Genomic DNA, 23113 nt, shown 5'->3' on the forward strand with positions numbered 1-23113 from the left:
GATCCATAACTCAAATGTAATTATCTTATAATTACAAATTCAGTCCCCTAAGTTTATTTAATCTCTTTTAGCTAGTAAATTAATTCTTGACTAATATTAATTAAACAATATGATTTCTCCTTTAATATATTACTCTTATAATATATTAATAAATCATAACTAATCCTTTTCTCCTTAATTTATCCTACCAGTTGCTATGGTGAAGGCAACCCAAAAGGACAATGCTCTCAATCGGGTCAAGTACATACCACCATAGTTATGGACTTAAACACTAATCCAACAATAGATTCACCAGTTTTCTGAACCTGGTTGTATATGCCACTTTGTCGGAAAATTTCATCTTAAGGCTCCACAGTTCTTCCTTGAGTTTCTGAACTTCGTCCCTCAGGCAATTCTCCTTTGTCATCAGATCCTTTGGTGTCTCCCAACCCATTGCATTAGCTACTACTAGAGTGAATGACTTGACATGAACATTCCACCAAGTCAGGGCCCTTTCAGAGAAGGTGCAGACATCAAATTTTACTATGCTCCCTTCTGGGCAGGAGCATATCTCAAAGATCGACTCCATCTTTTCAAACCAATATGATAGAGCAATGATTCCTCCGGTTCCATTGAAGAGTCCCGGCTTGCAGTTCATGAAGTCTTTATAGGTGCACTCCCTTGTACGAGCCTGACTGTCACCTTGGGTGGAGTTAACACCCGTTCCACCTCCACTGGTGCTGCCCGAATTAATCTGCGTCATAGCTGCGGTTACAGCCGCAATCACTGCTGCTTGAAACATCACCGCATCAAACTGCGGAAGGGGTGGTGGCGGTGTAGTTGGGATTATTGGAGGATTTTTGACGGGACGTTTACGAGGCGGCATATTTCAGCTATAGATTTAAAGATAAAATGGTTGATAAGGCTTTGATAGAGTTATATGATTTGAACAATATTGAACCAAGAAAATAGATTTGATAGCAATGATCTTAAAGAAACTAGATGTCTGTCGTTACAGTTGGTATAGAAATTACACATAGTTTGGAAAATTTGACCTTGGAGTAGGTCTACTACATACCAATAGAGGGAAAAAATTTGACAGAACAAAGATCTAGTGGAAAGTACTTGCTAGATAGGAATATTTACATGCAACACTGCTACTGAGAGCATAGATAAGAAGGCTAATCCTTAAATCAAAAGAAGGGATGAGTAGAGCATCTCCTACCGGCGACGGCACCCCTCGGATGAACCCTCAATTCAGCAAGCTGACGCTCCACCTCGAGCAGGTGTCTCTTATACACCGTCAGACGTACTCAGAGCTCCATGACTTCAGCTTGGGTTGCAGCTAGCTCTTGCTGTAGTGCCTCATTGTGGTTTATGCCTCTCCCATGTGCAAATTCGATATTATGAATATGATCCGTATTGGCGTTGGTGTCTGCATCAAGTTCTACAGTTTGCTAAATGGCTGTCACCCCTAGCTCAACATTGCAAGCCACTCGGCGAACCAATATAGGAAGAATTCTGTCCGTTGAGCCTCCCTTGCTCAGGTTGTAGAAACTGTGGTCTCCATTATACGGAGGGGGTTGTCCCTGCTCGCGGCTCCACCTACCCAGGCTCTCAACCAGGCTCTCAACCCACATAGGTGTTGGAGCTCGAAACTATGGTCGTAGGTTAGGGTTCGGAATAGGAGCCACAAGGGGTAGATTCTCGACTTCAGGCTCTGGGTCGGCATCCTCATGTACTTCTTCTTCGAACTCTTCTTCTCGTTCAACCTCTAGCCAACCTCCATTCCCTTGGTTAGGGAAGTACAAATCTCCCTGAGGGTGGAATCCCGCCATGATATCTACGCGAGAATAAGGGTAAAAGAGATGATTAATAGACATCTAATATAATAATACTTATAGGGGAGTGATCCTCATTAGTTACTTCTATAATTATGTAGTGCATACCAGTTATATATAATTTCTGAGATAAAATAGACCTTTGAATAAATGACCCAACTCTAAGTCCACAACCAAACAAGGAACAGGATGTAAAGCGATAGTCATAGATTCTGAGTCTATAAAATCGTTAATTATAATAACCTTAGCATATCCACTCCATCATTATAAAACTACCAATAAGGGTCTTTATTTTTCATATAAGTTAGTTATAGTACTAGAAAATACTCCCATAGTATTTTAAATGTTTGTGTTATGTTTTCTGTGTATAGTGTTGGTAAGTTTTAGACTTATTGCAACACCACAATGATTCCCGGGCATATGCTAAACACTTCTCGGATAGACATAGTTGATCAGGCTATGTCATTACCATACCTGACTATACATCCCCAAGCCTACTTGTATTGTTCAACAATCTCAATACTTTTGTTCTGTTCTGGTATGATACTGGTTTTAGTATGAATGCATGTATGTATACTTGTAGTAAAATAATTGATATATTTTAAATGTACAACTCTTGGTCATATTATTTTAATCCTAATGTATTTATAGTTATATATCTTTTATGGGTTGATATACTCAGTTCACTATAAACAATGCTCTAATACCAATCTGTCACACCCCCAAACCTACTTGGCGGAAACATTCGGGCGCGGAGGACGTCATGTATAGTATCATAACACAATATAATAGTAAAACAAGCAACACCATCCATTACATTAATAGAATAGTTAAATACATGTGTGTTCTTTGGTAAAGTTTAAATAACACCAAAATGTATAATCAAAATAGTGATGAGTCTTGAATCCACTCCGTCTTCTCAAAAGTTGTATGAGTGTACCAGTCTACTGATTCCCTGAGAATACAAGTTATTTTGAAAGAGAGTATCAACATAATTGCTGGTGAGTTCATAAGTATTTAGTGTCATTTGTTTGTATTAAAACCACAAAAATGTTTGTATGTGCTCTAAGTGTTTGTTTGTAAGGTTTTCCAAGAAAATCCTATATTTCCTGTTTTAAATGAAATGTAGCCTTCCACCCGAGGCCCAACTGTTTGTATGAGTGTTCTCATGTAAAAATGAAACGTTTGTATATGTACTATAGAAAGTATTGTAGTACTTTATATCTGTATAAAAGTATGTTTCCCATATTGTTACTATCTTTTACTAGGAAAATAGTATGTTTTAACCCAATGATACTATCACTGTATAAGGAAATGGAAAAATGAAGACTCACAGTCGTATTAAATGTACCATACGCTTCGGGCACTCTTATTGCCTTTAAACCGAACTTGTTAATTAAGGTTAAAATGTGATGTGGTTATAACCATACTTGATCGACCTAGTATAATACACGCCTTTATTCGGACGCCGAAGTGGTATGACATTTGATCACTCGTGGACCTGCAGGTCCCACTGTAGCTAGCAGCGAGGTGTGGGATGGTAAATCCCATATAGATCTATACTCAAACTCATGCTCTCCCTCCATGAGACTCTGGTTACAAAATGTTGCACGACAGTGTAATTCCATGCCATGAAATAGTATCTCTCATTCTAGTTATCATGTACATGTTATAGAATGTATGTTCATTTTGTATATGTAGATGTATTTGTATAGTGTTCCTTCTTGTACTAGTAAATGTATATGTATAGTGTTCCTTATTGTACTTGTAAATGTATATGTACAGTATTCCATAAACCATACCTATTATAGTTTAAAATGTATGTTTGTTTTGTATCTGAGTTGTAGAAACGACTCAATTTCTCATCATGTACAATTGAGTTAAGTATAACTTGAAAATAAGATTTAATATTCATGTATGCATTTAGCATGTATAATCATAAGTTAATCGACAATCAGACTAGTGAATCCTACCCTAAGCCCACAACCTAACAAGGAACATGAGTCAAGGTTATTAACAATGGTCCTAAGTCCATTAAAGTATACATATACACTAATATATGCATGAATATGGTTTTGAAAGTAAGAGGGTTTGAAAAGAGTTTAAAAGTAGTTTGAAAAGGGTTTTGAAATGAAGTTTAAAATTATTTTAAAAGTAGTTTGATAATGCGTCGAAAATGGTTTGAAACAAGATGTTTAACAGTGTTGGAAAGCTATGCAGTTCAAATGTTTGTAAGTTTTTATCATATAACACAATTCAGTTGTGTTCAACTTGTATCCTCCCCCCCCCCTAAATAGCATTTAAAATAGTTAAAAGGTTGATTGTGGGGGTATGAACTCACCTGATTGTGAGTGATCTGATGTAAAAGATAGATATAGGATGCTTGAGTTCACAATTGAACTCCCGAGGCACAGTTGGATCCTATATGGCATATAATCACATATATGTGCATAAAATTGATGGGTTTTAGGCATAAGAACAATCCTATGTGCTCATACAAACCCTAATGCTTGGATCTAGGTTTCTCTATTGTACATGCAATGAATCCAAGACTTGCAAACCCTAATCTAGCATACATAATTTCGAAATTAGCTAATTACATCTTATCTAGATGCTTACCTCTTCAAATAGTGGCTTGAATCTTCTTCTCTTAAGCTTAGAGTCACAAATGTAACTCCTCTAATGGACCACAAACACCATAAGAAAGAAGTCAACTTTAAGAGAGGAGGGAGGATGCTAATTTTTGGCCCTAGGGTTTCTCTTAGAAGCAAGTGGTCGAAAATTGGAGCCTTGGGGTCTTATTTATAGTGTAGGCTGCTATGGTTTCAGTCTAAACCCTAATGGACAACTTAGCCACCAAGCAACCCAAGGAACCTTCTGGCATAAGGCCCTTGGATGAAAATATGATGACCCTTCATCATAATTTCATTCCCCCTTAGTCCATTAGGTTTCCCAGCCCAAAATTCAACTATCATACATTTGACAGTTTATGCCCCTTTATTTAATTAATCTCTTTTAGTCACCAAATTAATTCCTAATTAATTTATGACTAATACTAATTAAATAAATATGATTTCTCCTTTAATATATTATTCTTATAATATATTAATAAACCATACTATCTTTTCTCTCTCCTTAAATTACCTTGTCAAGTTGCTTTGGTGAAGGCAACCCAAAAGGACCATGCACAACCGGGTCAAGTACATACCAAATATAGTTACGGACTTAGACACTAATCCAACAGTCTCCTACTTGGATAAGTCTAGTAACTATATCTCATATATGACTTCAGGATCCGATCAGCAATCGTAGCTCTTATACGTTTCTATCAACTCTGATCAAAACTAATCCTTTAGATAAGGGATCGTATAATCCTTTGTTCTAGATATCATGCTGACAATACTTATTGTCCAGCATTTGTTCCTCGATCTCTAATTTGTTTGACATAGAATTTAGTTGCCACATCAACTTCATCCTGACTTGGCCCGACACATAAGTCAAACCAAATCATCGAGTGGCCAGATATCGCTCTTACCCTCTTAGGATAAAAGGAACACAAAAACTTCGACTTATATGCTTTTATCATTCACTAGCTAAGTCACACACAATAATGTGTTTTATAACATCAAGTTACTGATGCATTTTCGCATTATCAATGTATAATCAAGTAGCAAACAATAACCATATTTCTAGGTTCAAAGATTATATGATATTATCATCTTGCGATCACTCGTAATAAAAGCAGTGATACCAGCAAGCGCGGGTTTATTCCAATGCTCAAATCATATTCATAAGCACTCATGAACTTTGTAGCAAACCTTTGCTATGGCCGAAACCTTTTAGACAATCTAGAAACAAATTCATGCAAGTCTTCATTCATATCTACTTCCAAAATATGAACGACTATGGACTGTTTGAATAATCTTATTATTCAGGAAGTCAAAACATGCAAAATTGAAACAATAGATAAATAACCAACACAAGATAGTAGCTTTACTCATAAATAACACAACTTTATTTATTCATCAAATGTCAAGTACAAATTATCTATTACACGTTCCTTATCTATCTAATCTAAACTTATATCATCCTTCAGCCCAATGCTCCTAGCGTGCTGCAAGTGTTTGACCCTACTCAGTCCCTTCGTAAGGGGATCTGTTGGGTTTTCTTCTGACGATACCCTCTTCACAACGAGGAGTCCCTCTTCTACCTGATGTCTAACAAAGTGGTATTTTCTGTCAATATGACGAGATCTGCCATGATCTCTTGGTTCCTTGGTTAAGGCAACCGCTCCTTCATTATCACATAAAATTTTCATTGGCTCCTTTATGGATGGCACAACTCCAAGGTCTCCAATGAAGTTCTTCAACCGTATATCCTCCTTTGACGCTTCACTTGCCACAATGTACTCTGATTCGCACGTTGAATCAGCTACGGTCTCCTACTTGGAACTTTTCCAAGTCACTGCTCCTCCATTTAGGGTAAAGATCTTGCCCAACTGCTATCGGTAATTATCCCGATCCGTCTGAAAACTAGCATCACTATACCCTCGTACCCTTAAGTTATCGCTCCCACCGAGGACTAGAAAGCATTCCTTGTTCCTTTGTAGGTACTTAAGAATATTCTTAACAATAATCCAATGAGTTCTACCAGGGTTCCCTTGATATTTGCTGACCATGCTCAAAGCGAAGGCCACATCAGGGCGAGTACAAGTCATAGCGTACATGATAGAGCCGACTGCAGAAGCGTAAGCTACTCAACTCATCTCAGCTATCTCTGCCTCTGTAAACGGGCTCTGAGTCTTACTCAGCTTGGTATTGCTTTGGATTGGCAACTCCCCTTTCTTTGAATTTTCCATACTAAAACGCTTTAGTACCTTATCCAAGTATGTATCCTGACTGAGTCCTATCAATCTCTTTTCCCTGTTTCTCACTATCCTTATTCCCAGAATATAAGCAGCCTCTCCGAGGTCCTTCATAGCGAAACACTTCCCAAGCCAGGACTTGACCTCCTGCAAGGTTGGGACGTCGTTTCCTATTAGCAATATGTCATCGACATACAATACGAGGAAGCTCACTATACTCCCACTGGCTTTGACATATATACATGACTCATCTTTTCTTCATAGAAAACCAAACTCTTTGACCTTCTCATCAAAACAAAGATTCCACCTGCGATACGCTTGTTTCAATCCATAAATGGATTTCTCAAGCTTGCACACTCTATTGGGATGTTTCGCATCGACAAAACCCTCTGGCTGATTCATGTACACATCCTCAACCAACTTCCCATTAAGGAAAGTGGTTTTCACGTCCATCTGCCAGATTTCATAATCATGAAATGCGGCTATGGCAAGCATTACCCTAATAGACTTTATTTTAGCAACCGGTGAGAAGGTCTCATCATAGTCAACTCCAAGAGTTTGAGTAAAGCCCTTAGCAACCAATCGTGCTTTATAAGTGTGCACTTTCCCATCCATGTCCGTCTTATTATTGAAGATCCACTTGTACCGGACTGTCTTACGACCCGGTACATTATCAACCAAATTCCAAACTTGGTTGTCGTACATGGACTGAATCTCGCTGTCCATCGCCTCTTTCCATTTAGTAGACTCCGGGCCTGCCATGGCTTCCTTGTAGCTATTAGGTTCGTCCAAATTTATCAATGTTTCATCACTAATAAACGTATCCCCTTCAGCAGTAATATGAAAACCATAAAACTGGGTTTGAACACTAACCCTACTAGAACGTCTAAGAGGTAAGGACTCGTCAACGGGCTCAACAGGAGTTTCCTCCTCGGGTTAAGTGCCAGTGTTAGAGGTTCCTTCATTGCTTTGTTCTTGAATCTCCTCAAGATCAATTTGCCTCCCACTATCATCTTGGCTTATCAATTCCCTTTCTCAAAAAACTCCTCTTCTAGCAACGAATACAACATTTTCACTCGGTCTATAGAAGAGATAACTAAAAGACTTCTGTGGACATCCGATGAAATAACACTTCTCACTACGAGGTTCGAGCTTGTCATGAGTCTCTCTTCTTACAAAGGTCTCGCAACCCCAAACATTGATATGAGCCAACGAGGGAGCTTTCTCTGTCCACATCTCATGAGGTGTTTTGGCAACCTTCTTGGTGGGAACTAAGTTAAGGATATGGGTGGCAGTCTCCAAGGCATACCCCCAGAAAGCTATTGGTAACGAAGTCCGACTCATCATAGAAAGAACCATGTCTAACAAGGTCCGATTACATCTCTCTTCCACACCATTCAATTGTGGCATTCTCAGAGGCGTCAATTGCGAAACAATTCCGCATTCCTTTAGATAGTCGTTCAACTCAAGACTTAGGTACTCTCCTCCTCGGTCTGACTGAAGCATCTTGATTTCCCTGCCCAACTGGTTCTCCACTTCATTCTTAAACTCTTTGAACTTTTCAAAGGTTTCTGACTTTTGCCTGGTTAAGTAGATATATCCATATCTACTATAATCATCCGTAAAAGTCACGTAGAAGCGGAAAGCATCCCTTGTGGTGGATCTAAAGGGCCCACACACATCGGTGTGTATGAGATCCAATAGACCCTCACCCCTATCACAAGTTCCAGTAAAGGGTGACTTGGTCATCTTCCCAAGCAAAAAAGACTCACATACGTCATCGTCCCTAAGGTCGAATGACTCCAACACTCCATCCTTTTGGAGTTGGGATATGCGTTTCTTGTTGACATGGCCAAGGCGAAAATGCCACAAGAATGATTTGTCTAGACTATTAGATGAATCAACATTCAACACATCATTTCCTAAATTATCAACAACCAACACAAATTCATAAATCCCATTACAAGGTAATGCATTGAAATAAAAGACACCATTCAAATAAACACTAATAGAACCATTAATATTATCAAATGAGTATCTGAAACCTTGTCTAAACAATCCATGAAATGAAATGATGTTTCTTGCCATATCTGGCGAATAGCAACAATTATTGACGATCTTCTGTTTCCCATAATCAAGTTCATCTTTCCATGTTCCACCTCCCTACTTCTTTTTAGGCCCTACAAATCAAAACAAATGTGGAAACCACATCCTGTATCAAGAACCCATGAAGTAGCAAGTGACGAGTTGTTAGATTTAATAAAATACATGCCTGCAAAGGTGGGCTTTATCTTCCCATCCTTTATGTCTTGCAGATACTTGGCACAACTTCGTTTCTAGTGGACCTTCTCATAGCAGTAGTAGCACTCTGCTTCTTTGGGGTCAGAAGTGGGTTTGACTGAACCAACTTTGGTTCCACTAGAAGAGGAACCATCATGGGGCTTACCCTTTTGGTGGCTCTTACTTGGAGCCTTCCTCTTCTTACCCTTTCCTTGAATAATTGCCAACACAGGAGCAACCAATAAACTTATTTATTGTGGATTGAAAACCCTATGTGCTCACCAGGCTCCCAAGCCTGACCCACTCAGTTTCTTATATTACAGGTAGTGGCACCCGAGCATAGATGTGATATTTGGATGAGGGATTAAGGATTATAGTCCTGTAGATATGAATAAATGTTGTAAGGCTTATATTGTATTGTTTATGCTTTTGATCTGTATTGAACATGACATCCCGAGATTTTTAATGAAATACATTTCTTCGGAAATGCTTTGATAAATCTTTATCATATTTTATTTTGGGAACAAATTCCGCAACACTTTTATTTAAAATGTTACTCTAATTTTTAAACAAAGCAAAAACAAAATCGGTCTTTTCTAGCCATGAAAATGGGGATATCACAGCTGATATCAGAACATTAGTTTAAGCAAACTAGGAATTTGTAGGATTTGTAGACTTAAACTTAGAATGATAAGCGATGATTGTGAGATGAGTGTCTACCATATTTTAGACAAGAGCACTAGTTTATTTTAGGAAAGATACATAAAATGCTTTTATTTGCTAAATGCTTTATATTTGCCATTATTTGTTCGGATCTATGGTATGTTGCCGACCGAATCTGGAAACCTTATGTGTTCTGGATTCTAAACGTACAACTACGATATTAGAACTACGTTTCGAAGTGATAAGGATGATTTAAACGTATATCCTAAATAAAGATCTAAATTCACCTTATTCGGTGTATAGATCAAAATGGTAAGAACTCGAAGTGGAGTTGGAAATGCAAATGGAAACAGGAATCAACCGCCTCAACCACCAGTGATTGAGCAAATACCCGTTGTAGTAGCCGCACCTGAGCTAATTATAATGGCCGGGGTAAAAGCGATGATCCAAATGATGTTGGATCGTCAAATGGAGGAAACAACGCAATTACTGCTACAAGGTAGGGACGAGCCTACAATGCATGTTGATAGCCCGAGTTGAATGATAGGCAGTCTGAGGAAGGAAACTACATCAGGACCATTGGTCAAGCTGATCCGATGTGATTAGGAGGAACAACCAAGATGACGGAGTAGAGAGGAATGAATCCAAGTATAAGGATTTTCTCGCTTGCAAGCCATCGACTTTCACTGGGAAGAAAGATCCAATCAGAGTTATGGATTGGATCTCGGAGATGGAGTTGACCTTCATGACGTGTGGTTGCAGAGGCAAGTTACATACCACATTTGTAGTAGGTCGGTTCCGAGGAGGCGATGTTCGCTGGTGGAACACTCTGGGGAATACTCTAAGCCACAATGAGCCCCTGAAACTGACGTGGGTAGAGTTTTTGGAGCAATTCAAGCGCAAGTACTGCTCAGCCCAAAACCTTCTTGTGACATCCCCAAAATCTCGGCCAGAAAAGACCGATTTTCATTTATGCTTTTAAATAATTTCAGAGTAAATCTTTTTGATTTGAAAGAGTTGCGGAATTTTTTCCCAAAAACAAAACATGATAAAACAATGTTTACCAAAGCATTTCATAAAAGAAATGTATTTTCATTATATAATCAAAACTCGGGGTGTCATGTTCCGATACAGACCAATAACCATAAACGATAACATTACAAGTCATTCATCTTATATATACATATACAGACTTGTAAACAAAACAACTTGATGGCTCATCCATCTCATGCCCTTGCGCCACTTCCTGTAATACAAATAAAACTGAGTGGGTCAGGCTTGGGAGCCTGGTGAGCATATAGGGTTTTCAACCCACAATAAATAATTATATTTAATTTCCACCAACCAACAATAACCCAATTACCCATTCCTGTTATTCTCACTTTATGTCCCTAAAACAACTAACATAAGGGACCTAGTTTAAGAATATTTCATCGGGGCGACAACACATGCTTCGGGGGTTCGTCAGCAATATAAGTCAAATAAGGCAACCATGAGGGGGATGGAATACAGCGAATGAACACCCAAGTTCATTAACACCTACAGGTGGCGAACCTGCTAATGTTTCCACAAGACTGTCTAGAAAAGTTCGTGGTCGTCATCTAAACTCCGCTAGATGACTAAATCAAACAACAACGAGGCCTCTTATCTGTTTATTACACACCAACTATCTACCCATGTTCTACCCAACATATTAGTAGATAAAAATATACATTTTTATACATAGTTTAAAAGCCTGTATAGCATGCTTTAATCAATACATAATCCACATAACAGATGAGGCACACACACACACAACACGTATTTCATAGAGAAATAATCAGATCTATAAGATAGAAGAAAGTGAATACACATTCACACATATAAACAACAATATACTTAATACACTCAAACCATACTTGTATTATTATCGTGTTTATGAAAGGTAGTATACACTCACTTGATCAGAAGATGATCGGACAGCACTACGACTTGCAGAAGTAGTAATCCTCAGCAGATCTGGAAGATCTTCACAAAAATCGAACTTCTCGCGGATGGAGCTTCGGCTCGGGAACCGCACTTCTCGGGATCTTCGGGATCACGGGACTTGCTTTGGGGCTCGAAAATAATACCAGGGCTTCGAGGTATTTCTGGCACGCAAATCGATGCAAAACGAGAGAGAGAAGAGAGAAAATAGCAAAAGAACTCGACTGCCCTCGCATCCTATTTATAGGAGGCTGGAGCCTCGGAGTACGCGGGGCGTACTGCTCCGAAACGTCATGGCGTTCGTCATCCGAAGAACTCGAGTGCGAGGTGCGTCATGCTTCGCGGTACGCGGGGCGTACTTCGGATCAGATCGGTGACTCCTTCGGATAATCATCCGAATTAAACATTAAATTTAAATACAAAATATTTAATAAACTTCGGAAATTTATATCTTCTTCATACGAACTCCGTTTTCGACGTACTTTATATCCACGCAAAGGTGAGACTACACTCTACAACTTTCGTTTAGACTCTGTCGGCTAATTTTAACTTTATTTTTATTATTTATTTTTAATAGGCCGGGACAGAAAAACTTCGTTATAAATTCATAACTTCTTCGTTTGACGTCCGTTGTCGCCTAACTTTTTATCGCTTCGATACCAACAACGAGACCTTCGATCCTCGTTTAGATTGTTTCGGCTAAAAACCGCTCGATCTCAAATCGAGTATTTCGGGCTGCACATCGCTAAGCCGAAACTTCGATAAATCATAACTTCCTCATACGAAGTCAGATTTGGGCGTTCTATATATATATATATATATATATATATATATATATATATATATATATATATATATATTCGGAAACCTCGTTTCAACTACTACAACATTATCCAAAGATATTAAGTTTATTTTACACTTAAATTTTGACGATTATTTTTATTCTTAATTTATCAAACCACATAATTAAGCAATTAAGCATAAAACACATAATACTCAAATAATACACTTCTATTATTTTCAAAACGGGTTACAAAGGTTAACCTAGACTATTACATTGCTAAAAATGGCAAGCCCGGAAACACAGGCGTTACAATTCTCTCCACCTTAGAATGATTCCGTCCCCGGAATCACACATCAACAAACAAATGCGGATAGCGACTCAACATGTCACTCTCCGTCTCCCAGGTGAGATTCGGCCCATTCGTGTGTTTCCATCGGACAAGCATTAACCCAACCATTTTGCGTCGCAACTTCTTAGTCTTTCGGTCAACAATTGCCTCTGGTTCTTCAATCAACCTTTTGTTCTCATCAATTCTCAATTCAGAAATTGGAATTATGTCGGGAACTTCTCCCGTGAACTTCCTCAAATAACACACATGAAAAGTGTTGTGAATTCCATTCAGTTCTTCGGGTAATTCGAGCTTGTAAGCTTGGTTCCCAACCCTCTGAAGAACTTTAAACGGTCCAATAAACCTTGGACTCAACTTTCCCCTTTTACCAAATCTTATAAGTCCCTTCCACGGCGAGACTTTAAGCAAAACCGAATCTCCAATTTCAAAAGTCATCGGTCTTCGCTTCTTGTCAGCATAGCTCTTTTGACGATCTTGAGCTGCTAACATTCTTTCCCTAATTATTTTCAACTTTTCAGCGGTTTGATGGACCATCTCGGGACCCATAAATTGCTTTTCTCCAGTCTCAAGCCAACAAGACGGCGTACGACACTTCTGTCCATACAAAGCTTGATAAGGTGCCATCTTTATGCTCGAGTGGAAACTATTATTATAGGAAAATTCTACCAAAGGTAAATGTTCATCCCAATTACCTAGGAATTCCAAGGTACATGCTCTTAGCATATCTTCAAGTGTTTGTATTGTTCTTTCACTCTGACCATCAGTCTGCGGATGGTAAGCTGTACTTAAACACAACTTGGTACCCAATTCCTCTTGTAGACTTTTCCAAAACCTCGAGGTGAAACGGCTATCACGATCCGACACAATCATTAACGGAACACCGTGAAGCCTCACAATTTCCTTCACGTAAGAATTCGCAAGCTTCTCCATAGACCATTTCTCCTTGGCTGCTATGAAATGCGCACTCTTAGTGAATCGATCAACGACCACCCAAATCATGTCGTGACCATTCTTTTTTCTGGGTAGTTTAGTGACAAAATCCATAGCAATGTCTTCCCACTTACCCATAGGCATAGGTAAAGGCTCTAAACTCCCGTACGGTTTCTGATGTTGTGTCTTTACTCTCGCATAAGTCACACACTCAGCCACATACTTTGCAACATCAAGCTTCATCGTCGGCCACCAGTAGTAGGGTTTCAGGTCCCTATACATTTTAGTGCTACCGGGATGAATCGAGTACATGGTCTTGTGAGCTTCTTCCATCAGAAGATCTCTGACTCCTCCTGTCTTAGGTATCCAAATCCGATCTTGGAACACCTTCAGTCCATGACTGTTTACACCGAACACCAAGGTTTTACCCAAACGTTCCTCCTTTCGGCCATTCTTTTCAGAAGCTTCGCTTTGAGCTTTCTTTATACTTTCCACAATGGTCGAGACAACTTCAATTCTCAACGCTCTTGGCCTTTTCCTTTCAAGATTTACTTTCCGACTGAGAGCATCATCAACAACATTAGCTTTACCAGGATGGTAAAGTATCTCACAATCGTAGTCCTTGAGTAACTCTAGCCAGCGTCATTGCCTCATATTCAATTCTTTCTAATTAAAGAGATATTGGAGACTCTTATGATCGGTGAAAAGTTTACACTTCGTGCCATAGAGGTAATGCCTCCATATTTTCAGAGCGAAAACTACCGCTGCCAACTCCAAATCATGACTCGGGTAATTCTTTTCATGCTCTTTCAGCTGTGAAGACGCATATGCTATCGCCTTTTCTCTTCGGGTCAAAACACAACCCAATCCAACACCAGACGCATCGCTATAAACAGCGAAGTCTTCAACTCCATCGGGTAAAGAAAGTATCGGTGCCTCGCATAGCTTCTTCTTTAGCTTCTCGAATGCCTCTTCATGCTTATCACTCCAAGCATAAGTAGCTCCTTTGTGGGTCAAAGCTGTCAATGGAGTAGCAATCGAAGAAAAGCCTTGGATAAACCTTCGGTAATATCCGGCTAATCCCAAAAAGCTTCGAAGCTCCGTGGGACTTTTCGGTTGTTCCCACTTCATCACAACTTCGATCTTCGCTGGATCAACCATTATCCCTTCTTGGTTGACCACGTGACCCAAGAATTGGACTTCACGAATCCAAAAATCACATTTGGAGAACTTTGCATACAACTTCTCCTGCTTTAAAACTTCTAACACTTCTCGCAAGTGTCTGCCATGCTCCTCCTGGCTTTTCGAGTAAATCAGAATGTCGTCTATGAACACTATCACGGATTTATCAAGGAACGGATTACAAACCCTATTCATTAAATCCATGAATGCTGTCGGAGCATTGGTTAGTCCAAACGACATAACCAAGAACTCGTAGTGTCCATATCTAGTTCTGAATGTAGTCTTCTCGATATCTTGCTCTCTTACTTTTAGCTGATGATATCCTGACCTTAGATTGATCTTCGAGAACTAGCTCGGACCTTACAATTGATCAAATAGGTCATCAATCCTTGGCAACGGATATCTATTCTTTATTGTTGCCTTATTCAGCTCTCTGTAATCGATGCACAATCTCATACTTCCATCTTTCTTCTTCACAAATAACACCGGAGCTCCCCAGGGCGATGAACTAGGTCTAATGAAACCTTTGTCCAATAACTCCTGAAGTTGCATCATCAGCTCCTTCATCTCCGTCGGTGCTAATCAGTAAGGTGCTTTTGCTATTGGCGTGGTTCCTGGTAACAAGTCAATTCTGAACTCCACTTGTCGATCAGGCGGTAATTGATGTGTGCAAACTCACTTAGTTTTAAACCTACTTTAATTATTAAATAACACACAAAAGGCAGTGAACCTATCAATTGTGGTATAGCTAAATAAGCAGGGTATCGATAACAGGGAACGGCAAATTAAAACTAAAAACTAATTTTATCTAAGTTAATTAATAAGTAGGGGTTTTCTCTAGTTTTACAAGACTAGAAACTTACTAACTATTACTAATTTAAGAACTAGAAAATAAAGACTTAACTAGATTCAATAATTGGAAAGGAACTTCTTTTTAGTTCAACTTGGTTGACTCTATGGTTGATTTCAAGGTAATGGTGCAATGGATTAATTCTTTCGTTGGTTACCGATTCAAGTGATTAGATTCATATTCACTACCCTAATCCTTAGCAAATAAACTAACTTAAACAGTGGCCAATTGTCTAATTTAATTAAATTCACTAGATTAATTATTCGGGTTAAGTTAGACTTGCAATAGTTAACTAAATTATTCTTTTAATCAACTTCTTGTTTGATGGTCATCTTACAAGCTTGCACATGAACTTACTCAATTTTCTTATTAATTCTAGTTTCATATTCATTAATCCTAGACATATAGCATAGCGATCACATAGCATATGAGGTTAATAATTAATAGATGTTCATGCTAATCAATTATCTTCCTATTAACAGAAAATTAATTATTATTCACACACAAGGTTCTTTAGCAAGCTAAAATAACAAAATTCACCAACTTGAAATTAATCCTACCAATCAATCAAACCATATTGTCAACTTTGTATCCCCAAACAGAAGTCTAAAGGTTTTAGCTCATAATTGAAGTAAATAATAGCAAACAAACAAAGTCAAATTGCTTAACCATAATGATAAAACAAAAGAATAAGTGGAATGATGAAATTTTGCCTCAATTACTCTCCGGAATTGAATTCTAGCTTCTTTCGTCGTCTTCTAGGGTTTCTCTGGCTTCTCAATTGCAGCAAAGCACTTCTGAATCGTTCCAGAACTCTTCTCTATCGATCTGAGGAATTATCTATAAATATATGAACCGACTCGTCGAGTCAGGTGGTGACTCGTCGAGTCCCTCTCACATTCCCCATATTGTGATAACTCTCTAGGATCCCGAGTCATTATCTTCTCGATTCTTCGATTGGACTCGCCGAGTAGTTGATCTGACTCGCCGAGTCAGTGCTAATTTTAGTGTTTTTCTTCTTTATTTCATCCTCGATCTTCTAACTGTTTCTCCCGCTTCCTTTCGCTTCCGAGCTTCATCTTTGGACTGAAAATATAATTTAAACACTTTTAAGTATCTTTTGTCCATAATATGCAATAATTTGGCTAATAAATGAATAATAATGTATACTTAATATGAACCAATTATGCACATATCAAAATACCCCACACTTGTCTTTTGCTTGCCCCCAAGCAAAACTGAATTTAAAACATATTAGACTCACATATAACAACTCCAATCTAACCCAGCCATTATGCCGAGACCGCAACGCATGCATTTGTGTCTAAAATTTTTCCTAAGGACCTCCCATACTCCAAATACTCACAATCCTCATAAACGCTTACCCACTCATCCCGAACTATGCTCATTTTATGCAACCCTCCGAATCCATCCGCAGAAAACCTCTTACCCTCAAGGTGTTTTTAATTTAGCAACCCGAGCATACATAATCTAGAATTACAACTTTTCGATACCACTATGGAGCTCTTTTGAATTCTTCACTTCCTTGATAATTTGATCTTTGATCTCTTTGAATTCACCACCTTTATTGTTTTTTGGTATCTTCAACTTTTTGAATCTTCGGAATTTTGATCTTTTGATCTTCACTTTGATTGCTCCAAAATTCTTACAACTTTTCTTGTAATTCTCTCTTTTTTTATATTACATGTACCTCACTTTTTTTTTACTCAAATCCCTACATGCTTAAGCAGGGGCGCTCAACCTCAACCTTTATTGGCTAACGATAACAATCTTCCTGGATACATTTTAGGTTTAGGCTGTTAAACATATTGCATCCCTCGGGCTGAGCAGGGTCATGTTTTTGTCCCATGATTTCACTGGAATAAGGAAGCCACAAATACACTAGAACGTATATAGGCTCAACTAAACATTTGGGTTATCATGCAATTATCAACACAATTCTAACATGGAATCCTAATTATCATTTTTACCAAAATTTTCTAAATTAAATCCTAAGTAATACTTTTGGTATGCAAAATAAAATTAGCCTAAATTAAGATTCTAAGTTTTCTATTTATGTGACCAACCCCCTACCCCACACTTATTTTATGCAATGCCCTCATTGCATATTATGCATGATAAAAACATAAGAAGAAAATAAAGAGGGAATTGGAACAAACTCCCCTGGGATAGCAGTCGATAGATTGATCACTTCCTTTCCAGCTCCAATTCAATTGACTTTAGACATGGGAACAACTCATCCATGCCTTGAGTGTCAAATCTCGTGTGGGTCGCTCCAAATACGCGGAAAACAGTGTAAAATCTTCAGGAATTAATATGGAAAGAATTGATAGTCAAGTGGTACTCTAATCAGCAGTCCCTTCGATATGAAACCAAACGACTCGTCGAGTATATATCAGACTCGTCGAGTTACTTCGGGAAATCTTCGGATTTTTGAGAATTAAGGGCGACTTGTCGAGTCAGTTTAATGCACTCGTCGAGTTGGTCACTGAATGAAAATATAAGCATTCTGCATCTGATCCAGCTTCCAATAAACTCTCTATACTTTCTATTCACTTCTAGACTCCCTTGCCAACATCTCTAAGGACCGGACTCAATACTTTAACTCTAACGCTCCCTCTTTCTTGACTCTCTTTCTCACTTTGATTCTATGATTCTAAACCCTTTTGAAGCTAGCACTCCTAATTCAATTCTGAAAATTGTCAAAGCATTCAAACATCAAATAAACATCAAAAGCAAGTTTTAAAAACATTTAAACAAACCAAATAAAAACAAACACAAAAATAAAAAGATTAAAAATTGTTCAATAGAAATGCAAAAAACTCAATCCTCCTCATCATCATCATCTAGCCCTGCTCCACTTCCTCCCGCACCACTTCTTCTTGCACTTATCACCTCTTCCCATGATGGAATGTATGGAAAGTTACCACCATCAATGTGTGGAATGTTAAAGTGGTCGAAAAGTCGTATATGTGATTGGTTGCTAAAATTCAAGCTCCGCGCCATTTGGTCTTGTAGCCGCCTCATCTCCACATTGTACCAATCCATTGGTACTTCTTCATTCTCAACCGGAATCACCGGTGGCTCTTCCTCAACATCCCGCTCTCTCCTCGATCTAACCCTCATCCCCGGTGCTTCGGGACCAACAACCGGATCATCATTCGGGATGGCATAATGGCCACCACCATAGTCTTCAATAATCCTCGCTCTCCGGAAAAGAATTGGATTGAATGGAGGTGTAGGGATCATCGTCATGAAGTTCCATGCACCGCGGTTCATCAACCCGAATGAATTGGCTAACCGGGTGACAAACATCCCACCGTTGATTCGAGAAGTTTTGCGATCCTTGACCGCACCCTCCGAGAGATATGAAGCTAGACACCAAGGAATGTTGCAAAAAACGCCGGGTGTAATAATGCTCCACAAATAGAAGATATCAAGGTTGGAAACCTTGTCATCATCCTTCCTTTGGTTGATGGTGGATGAAATGAGACGATGAATGAGACGGTGTGTTGGGGATCGAATGCTCCCTTCCTATGCCGACTTCGGAATATAGACCTTGTTACCAATTGTATTCCACCAGCCCGTACTCGTAACTCCTTCGGGAAACACCATATGGGTTTGTGCCAAAAAGGCCCGAAAGATGGGTGTTGAGACTAAGGGCTGATCATAAACCCCTAATCGACAGGCAAGATCCATCACAGAGCATTGACGAAATTCTCCTCCGAGGCAGAAACTAAAGCTTGACGGTTGATAAACATCCACTCCCCCGGTGAAAGATACCGTAGAGAAAAACTCCAAACAAAGCTCTAAATAAACCGGTTCTTGAATACGGAAGACCCGGCTCCACCCGTCGCAAATCATTGTTTCGCCTTCATGGTGAAACTCCTTTACAAGATAAGGAGCTACTCTTCCTCATAGCGAACACTCTGCAACCAATCCCAATCTATCCAGTTGGGCACATAGATCTCTTTCTTCTTGATGTCAACCAATTTCTTCTTCCACTTCCGCAATGTTGAAGCGGACTCGATTTGTGGAAAATTTAACCAAGGAAAGTCCCCTTGGTGGCCACTGGAACTTTGACCCCTTCTGAACATGATTTCTGCAAAACAAATACACAAAACCCAGAAAACACAGAGTATAATTAAAAAAAACATCTCGCATATGTTCCCCGACTCGACTCGTCGAGTCCAGGTACGACTCGGCGAGTCACATGAACTGCACGAGTCAGTCGGTGGGTCGATGGAAATTGAACCATGAAACCTGGAAATTTCGTCAAGGGTTTTGTCTAGGCATACATTATTAATGTATTAAGGCCAGAATAAGCATTTAAAACAACATAATTCATGAAAAATCAAAACCCTAGAAATTTACTACTTTTCAAAAACGTGTTTTTTCATGCAATTTCTAGCATAGAAGGCCTTATAATCAAGTTCTTAATAGAAAACAAAAAGAAATTTGTTACCTTTTGTGATGAAACTTGAAAGATTTGAAGAAAACTTGAAGAACAAAGATGAATGCTTGAGAGAAAGTTGAGAGAGAGGCGCACGACGAGTGTGTATGTGAAAAGAAACTGATTCTTAGGGTTAAAACCCTAGTTACTGGTTGTAAAAGTAATTTCAAAATTATTTTTTTTTTCTGTAAATAATACTGACTCGTCGAGTCGGGGTCAGACTCGGCGAGTCTGGTCGCGATGTCAATTTTTTCTGAAATCCATATCGACTCGTCGAGTCGTGGTGAGACTCGGCGGGTCTTTTGCAAAAATTCATAAAATTTTTCATTTATCTAAAAAAAATCATTTCACCCCACACTTAGCCCATGCACACTCTCAAGCAGACATGTCCGACGAATTGGAGAATTAACAATCTAAAAATGAAAGAAAATTTTCAAACAAAAATAAAAAGTAAAAGAAAGCAAACTCTAAATAACGGGTTGCCTCCCGCCAAGCGCTTCTTTTTAAGGAGTTGTTAGCTGGACTCCTTCCCGTCTACGTTTCGTCATCTTCCAGCATCGGGAACGCACGCCTAGTCTTTTGTGGTTTGTACTTGGTCTTGTAAGCGTGAACCTTCTTCTTGTAAGCCCTTTTCAATGCATCTCTTCTCTTTTTCACAGCATCATCCTCAGCTGCTTGGGCTTCCCTTTTCCTTTTTTTCTTCTTTCCCCCATTCTTTTTCACCTTCTCTTGCACCTCCTTCTCTTTAAATTTAATTACTTCATATTTCATGATGGTTCGTGCTTTAGGTTTCATAGTGAATGGGTGATCAGCTTCCACCCTCCTTTCCTTTGTCTCTTCATCCTTTCCTGTGCTCAACCCATCTTCAAACGGAATCGTATCAAGACATGCTACATCGGCGTATTGAACTTTCATTCCCATTCCTCCTTCTGCCGTTTGTTCTTCTAAGGAATCATGAATACTATCTAAATCCAAGGTATGTGAAGAACTAGTAACAAACAGATCTAAGTCGGCCAAGTCTTTGTCAAATTCGACTGGACTCGTCGAGTCCATTAAAGTGACTCGGCGAGTCGGATCGGGTTCCATCAATTCTTGGGTGTTTTCTGAGTTGGCTCCTTCCAGTAGCTTTTCTAACTCCTCCAAGTCCTTGTTAACATCTCCATCTTCTTCAGAGTGTATCAAAAACTTGCTCGGATCTTCGTTTAGCAAAAGTTCAAGATCTTTTTGTAATATCTCATCATCCAATTGGATAAATGAGATGTCTTCATTCTTTTCTTCTCCTTGTTTGGCTTCTGGAATAGCTTTAAACATTACAGATTCATCGCCCACCCTTAAGGTCAATGTAGACTCACATATATCAATTAAAGCACACGCGGTGTTCAAGAATGATCTCCCCAAAATAAACTTGTCAACTTATATATGGAGATCCTCACACACGCCTTGTGGATGAATTATCGTCTTGTCCGCCAAATGGATCTTCATATTCAACGGCCTTTGTTCTGTTAAATTCAACTTCTTAAAGTATGACAAAGGCATCAGATTGATGCTTGCCCCCGAATCAGCTAATGCTCGGGTGAAAACTTCATTACCAAATTGGCACGGAATTACAATATTTCCCGGATCACCCTTCTTTTTAGGTAGCTCATTCATCAATATTTCCGCGACTTCAGCCAAATCTTTCCTAGCAGCAAAAAGGCCCTTAAGCAAGTTGAAGTACTTAGGTGTTTGGAGCATTGTTTCCACAAATGGCACATTAACTTGTAAAGCATTAACATGCTTCATGAAGGTTCTGTATGCTTCTAATTTTTCTGCAGGCATGGCTTTGGTTGGGTATGGCAGAGGAGGATTATAAGGCTTCAAAGAACTGACATTTTTCTCATTTACGATTGGACTCGTCGAGTCCAATGGAGCGACTCGGCGAGTCGGATCGGGTTTTGCTGGGTCCGATTCTTCTATCTTTTCTGCCTTCTTCTTGGAGGTTCTCAGTGCTTCTGTAAATGTTTCTTCACTGCTGGAGGTTATCACACTTACATTCTCCATTCTTGGATTGGGTTCGGTGTTACTTGGAAGTTGACCCGGTCTTCTATCATTCACTTGATGCGCAAGCTGCCCCAGCTGTTTCTCAATGTTGAGAATTGATGCTTGCTGATTCCTTAGCATGTTTCCGGTCTCGTGTATGGCAGCATCGTGATCACTGTGTCTTTTTTCGGACGCGGCTATGAATCTAGTGAATAACTCTTCTAAATCGGCTTTCTTTTCTACCAGTTCTTCCTTTTGGTATAGTCCCCTCTCCTTCTGCTTGTATTTCTCCTCCTTTGCCTTCTTATACTCTTCTTATGGTAACCATTCCTTCTTAGGTTTCCGCCAATTTTCATCATATCGATCGCCACTTGAATAGAAGACTTGAGCTCTCTTATTTCCATTTTCATCCAAATCACAATCCTTTGTGAGATGGGGCCCTCTACAATTGTCGCATCCCACCCTCATAGCATGGATTGTTTGATCCATTTTTGTCATTCTTCAATTAATTCTTTAATTGCCGGGGGCGCCTTCTTTGTGAGCGGGCCTTGAGAATCAAGCAATTGCCTCGTGGTGACATTGACTCCATCATAGAAGATGGAGACCTCTTGTTGGCTATTAAGGTCATGGTGTGGGCAATTTCTAAGTAGGCTCTTGTACCTTTCCCAAGCTTCATAAAGAGATTCTCCGGGTTGTTGCTCGAAGTTTGCAATGGCTTTCTTTAGCTTGGCTATCTTGGAGGGCGGACAGAAATGGTATATGAACTCTTCTTTCATCTTGGCCCATGTGGTGACCGATCCGGGAGGAAGTGACTTTAACCAATCTTTTGCAGCTCCTTTAAATGTGACAGGGAGCATGCGAAGAAGCTGGGTCTCGCGTGGAACATTCGGTACGTTGAAGTAATCGGCCACATCATTCACTTCGTCCAAGTGC

The 23113-nt window shown here is 39.3% G+C and overlaps 1 non-coding gene across 1 annotated transcript; it reads left to right on the forward strand.

Annotated features, from left to right (window-relative positions):
- The first annotated feature begins 22801 nt into the window (after nt 1-22801).
- On the forward strand, nt 22802-22908 carry LOC145049074 (small nucleolar RNA R71). Its single transcript, XR_013683192.1, has one exon. It is a non-coding gene; the product is annotated as a small nucleolar RNA R71 (small nucleolar RNA).
- The last annotated feature ends 205 nt before the right edge of the window (nt 22909-23113 follow it).

Source organism: Lactuca serriola, chromosome 4 (genome assembly GCF_051521515.1).
Source record: "Lactuca serriola cultivar US96UC23 chromosome 4, Lser_US96UC23_V15, whole genome shotgun sequence".
Taxonomy (NCBI): domain Eukaryota; kingdom Viridiplantae; phylum Streptophyta; class Magnoliopsida; order Asterales; family Asteraceae; genus Lactuca; species Lactuca serriola.